Consider the following 6,000-nt stretch of genomic DNA (forward strand, 5'->3'; position numbering starts at 1 on the left):
CATTGCGTGTTTGATACGTGACAGACGCGACAGAAGATAGAAAAGCAATTAACAGGCAATTTGAGACTTGACAGAAGCCGACTCACGGGGCTAGATAACAAGAAAAGACAAAGACATCATTGACCATCATTCTTTGTCGCGTGTGTATGTAAGATCACCCAATCATTATGGTCAAGCTCACGCTTGAAGTCAGTGGCATTAGTATCAAAGTTATGGAGAGCGACAAAAGTTTTAAAACCATGTGCGAAATTGAAGGTGTCGTTTACTTCATCGATCCCAAATCCCCTGGATCGCTTGGTTTCCTCGGAGGGAAGGAACGAGTCACAATCCCACTGACCGAAGAACATTACTCTTTAGAAGCGTTCAAGAAACATATAGTCGCCCTTGCGGGCCTTAAGAGTGAAGCCGAGAAACGTGGCCTTGGTTCTTCGATTGAAATTAAGATCTGTCGGCTGGCAAAGACTGCCGGAGGAAGCTCAAATTGCCTGTTAATTGCTTTTCTATCTTCTGTCGCGTCTGTCACGTATCAAACACGCAATGTGCGCCGCATCCAAAAGAGCATTTTATACAGACTCTTTTACACAGCAAGTTGATTTTCACGTAAAAAAATTGCTGATTTCTAGTCAAGTTTCACGGTTTACGAAAAATTAAGTTATGGTTTCACGGTTTACGAAAAATAAATTTATGGTTTCACGTGTCACGACAAGCATATCATTCACGGTTCACGGATTTTAATTTATCATGATCACGGATCACGCAGAATAAAAACAGGCAATCACGTTTCACGAGAAACCCCCTTACGGCCCCTCTTTAGGGTTTCTTGTCACATTTACCTATACTGTAATTACCGTTAACCATTCCTGTTCCCCCCTTTTTCATATTCTTTTAGTGTGAGTGATTAATAGAAAACTAGTTAAGCAAATAAATGAATAAATAGATAAATACCGTGAATCAACCAAGGATTCGTTTACCTCGGTATTTCTTTTAAATTATTTTATATTTCTCTTTTTTTTTTTTTTTTGAAGAAGTGCCTTTATTTACCACACATTCATTTGTACACACATAAGAATGGTGGTAGCTTGTTAGTTATGCATTTAACTCGACGATGTTTAGCATTTTCAGGGACTTGAACAGTGGTACCTCGTATTGCCTATTACTATATATCGTCTTGCCAACAAGAACGAATAGAATCATCGTTTTATGGGCCGATAGATGTCTGACCTAAACAGACTGAACATGGCCGGGAGCCCAAAGGTGAACTGTGGTTTTCACTAGGCTAAGGCTATCCATTAAAACCTGAGATGGAATGTTCGTTCAATGAATCACTTGACTCTTCGTGTAGCTATATATAGTCCCCATGGCGTAGCGTGATGACAAAACGTGATGATTTAAGTCATTTTACTAGTCACGTGATTAATTTTTTGACAACCTAATTTAGCTTGCAGATTAAATTAGGGTCTTATTGATAAATGATAAAGTGAATGTTTACGACTCAGTTACAATAATAATATGGACATTCCAGACAGTTATTTTGAAAGCGAAGGGCTCAAAATATTCACTACAAATCAGATAATTGACTAACCCAATGCTTCTAATCTAATCTGATACTGTTCGTTGACGATAACAATGTATTCTTGTCACATAAAGATCTGAACTATCTTTCAGATATGTTAAACTTAGAGATGGACAAACTGTCAATCTGGTTTAAAGCAAACAAGCTTTCTCTGAATCTTGAAAAAACTAAATTTTTGGTCTTTAAACCAAGACAGAAACGTACAATTTGTAATATTCAAATAAGTATAGATAATCAAAATATTGTTAAAGTAAAGGAGACAAATTTTCTAGGGGTAATTTTGGACGAAAACCTAAATTGGAATTCGGAAATATCACACGTTGCAAATTAAGTTGCGAAGTCAATCGGTATACTAGTATCTTAGACTGTTCACAGTCCTCTATTTTCCCCTACGATCGTCGAGATCGAGCGCTTTGCGTTACGGGCTGCCATCTTGCATGAGTGTCAAAACTACTTAGGGGGCGGGGGCGGTTTGGGAGGAAGCGTGAAACATGAGTGTCAAAACTACCCCCAGCCCCCTAGAGCTATAATCCCCGAGACCCCCCCGCCTCGGTACATTTGAAAATCAAGATAGCCGTGACGGAAAGACGCGGTATATCTAAACTATCTCACGAAAAAATAGGGGACTGTGAACAGTCTACTAATATCTAGATGCAGCTTCTTTCTTCCTAAAACGTCTCTACGCATGCTCTACCATTCCTTAATTATTTATCCATATTTTCATTACTGCAATATAGGTTGGGCTTCGACCTATCCTATTACATAAAATTTTCGCGACATTGTTTATTTCGCGATTTTGATGTGCGCATATTTCGCGACACTTAAATTACGCGATTTTGCGAAAATCACTTTTATTTCGCGTTTTTGAGTAGAAAAAAAATGTACTTTTATAGGCAATGTTATTTAAAGTGAAATGAATTGATATTTCATTGTTGTTTATATAATAAATAGATCATCACATGGTCGCTTGGAGATCACTCATTCCACATTAAGTGGGTAAATTGTGCCAAGGATTTTCGAAAAATCGAAGGTCAACAAATCAGACAAGTAGTTAGTTTAACCGAAAGATGTATTATTGAAGGGTGAGAAACCAAAATTTGGTCAACATATCTTTTATCTATAAAAAGTTATAGCCTGTTATTTAATAGCATGTAGTGTGATATTTTGTATGCCTTGAAACAGCACAGTGTTGCATTATAGTATGTTTTTTTTAATTTAGCATACTATAAAATGTTTAAAATGAAATCAGTGGAAGGCTAAGGTCTGAGTTTTACATTTTAGTCAAGTCAGTGGCTCAAGGAATGAAAAAGTCAAGTTGTTCTGCAATGGTGTACTTTGGTCTGACGTAACAAAATATTGAGAATTTAAAATTGCTGTGTTTTTTTTAATGTTTTTTCTTTAAAAAAGCCGTCAGACTAAACATTATTTTGCTAAATGTGAGGGAAAGAAAGTGTTGTTTACCTTTTTTATAGTTTGGAAACATGTGATCTAGTAGAAAACGAGTGATTATCAAATAAGTTTCGGTAACGGAAGTTACAGAAGGAAGGTAATATTTTATTTCTCTTCCAACTACTTACTTTTGGGATTACAGACCGTCTTAAATAACAATGCATATGACTTATTCCATTGAATTAAATTAATGCTAAACAATTTTGGATGAAATTTTGGAATTTTGGGGTGGAACAAGGCTAAAAACAACAAAATGAGCAAAATAAATTGAATTGAAAGAAAAAAAAATTAATAGATACATGGTAATCTGTTAGAATTCGTACAAGAATTGTAATACATAAATATTGTAAGGTCCATTCACAGAAAAGAGGGTTGAACTAGCGAAAACAGCTTCAGATAATCCACTTCCTGTTTTGTGTAACCTCCGTTACTTTAAAAAAAATAATAAAATGATCAAGATGCTTGTCCCATTTTCATCTTATATTCCTAAATTGCCCAGAAATACTTCAAAGGAAACTAATCTTCTTTAAACTATGCAAAAAAAACTCGTCGAACCACAAACTCAGCTAAAATCCCCTTATCACACTTGACGGAGAGGTATCTCACCAATGGCACACGTATGAGGGTTACTTATGACGAAATATTCACCAGATGTCATCAAGGCTTGGGTTGTTTGTTGGGGCAATCGTGTGACAGCATTTCCTGAAATTTTCCTGTCGTTTATCCCATGTTTTAGAGACCGGACAAATTCTTGGTAACGGAAGTTACAGTAACGGAAGTTACAATTCTACCTTTTCTGTTACATCTTGAAGTGAAATTAATAACTCGGAAAAACCAAACATACTCCATAATAATCCTCACTAGCTCCTCCGTCACCACAAAAATCAGCACGACCCACTTTTCATTTTTTCCTACTGTAATCTTAGTAACGGAAGTTACAACCTTAACTGTTCACCCTGAATCCTGCTATTGTGAGAGGGAATTTCTTTCCACAGGCTTCTGCTCTTCATTTTCTGTATTGCGTATCAAAAAGAGCAAACTTAAGTAATATTTACCCGATGTAAATCATTCGCAGTATTTATTTCTAGGCCATTTGTGATCTGCCCTCAGATCGGTAACGGAAGTTTCATAAAAATAGCGGACACCAGTTCACTGTAGTTAAAAGCAACAAAACTGACCTGCAGTGAGAAATGATCATGTAGGACTTTAGTTTAGGTCCCTCCCGAGACATTAGATTGATTAGTTTCCATAGTATAAGGCGACAAGCAAAAATATACCGTAACCTTCTATACCCACCCTCTCTGTGGACATAGCAAAATTGCATTTTTTGGACACTGTTGGCCTTGATTCCCTCAAAGTTACTGTCTACAGGAGCACAAAGGGGTACTGTCGCTATTTATTTGGGCATATTTTAAGTATTTTTCAGCGAATTGATTATGGGAAAACAATTTGAGTCCCCAAAACTTGCCATGGACACCAAAAAATGGTAATTTACCCACTTAACGTGGAATGAGTGAGATACGAAATTTCTCTTCGAATGGTAAATAATATTTGACGAGTGAGGGCAGCGTTCGGTCATGTCATCCTCTATTTATTTCCACGAGAATGTTTTGTATGGGCAAGGCCTAAGTAATGACTTCAGCAAAAAACTAAAACAGCACCTAAAACAGTTACAATTCATATCCTCATTACAAAGCCCCTTTAAACTAAGAAGGTGATCTGATGATCATGGCCGCTTTGTTGTGTTAGAAGCCCATTCCTTCTTGGTTATCCAGGCTCGTATGCACTAAGGACACTAAAACTAACAAAATCTGTGGAGTTTTAAACTAAAAGGAATGTTGAGAATAGGTTAAAACAACAGTCTCCAGTTGTTGAAACGTCGGCTAGCGCTATCTAATGGATAAATCACTATACAGCGGATTTTATAAGTAGGGAAATCAATTGCGCTATACACTGGATAGCAGTATCATCCTTTTAAAAAACTGGGACCAGAAGATCAGACCAAAAACTAAACCAACATTTTCAGTCATTCAGTCATGAATTTGCGTAGTCGAATTTTCCATGACAAATGAACCAGCACAAGGCAACAACGATAAAGAATCAACCAATATCATGCCAATATTGACAATGGAAAAATCAATGACACGCTTGAGGAAAGTTTGCTAACCGAGCCGAATAAGGTCAGAGAGTAATCGATACTTTTCTTTTGTAACTTGCCAATGCCAATTCACAGTCCTATCCGATTTACTACACTTTCCACAAACAAAAAGGCGCGAAATGGATGTCTATTTTTGGACCATTCAGACAGCCAATCAAAGTGTAACAGCTCATCAAATATCATTAAATATACCCATTCTTATCAGATCGATACCTGGAGGAAGTTTAACACGGTGTAGCTTAAAATTTTACGTTGCTGGAAAATAACCGTGTGCTTTCAACTCATGACTGTTTTAGTCAGAGTTAACTCGGATTTAACAGTGAATTGCTTTAAGATGAATTCCAGGCGGCTAGGCCGTTTTTATACCGACCATTACAACCCGGTGATTGCCTAAAATAAAAAGGCAACGAAATATGTATCAAAAGACCACAAACCATTCCAATATTTTCTTTCAGTACATTTAGGTCACTGCTCTTCCGTCTTGGTCGCAAGCCTGCCGCCTAAAATTCCGCTCTCCATCACCCAAGAATGCCAAACATTGCCTGACCTACATAGTACACACGTAGTCTTCCGCCAGTTTTGAAAAAAGGGAAGTTGATGTTTTGATGAGATGAAAGACAAGCCGCTCGCTTCTTGAATGGCATGATTCCCCAAGACATAATATCTCTAGTATTTTTATCAATACCAGTAGCAAATCAAGAATGAATGCGGAGTCTTTCGGAGTAAACAGCATTATTGAGATTTAGACAAACTAAGAAGTCGATACAGACATATTTATTATCCGATTTTAATTGTCATCCAATATAGTCACTAGAATATC

Source organism: Porites lutea, chromosome 7 (assembly GCF_958299795.1).
Source record: "Porites lutea chromosome 7, jaPorLute2.1, whole genome shotgun sequence".
In the NCBI taxonomy this organism is placed as follows: Eukaryota; Metazoa; Cnidaria; class Anthozoa; order Scleractinia; family Poritidae; genus Porites; species Porites lutea.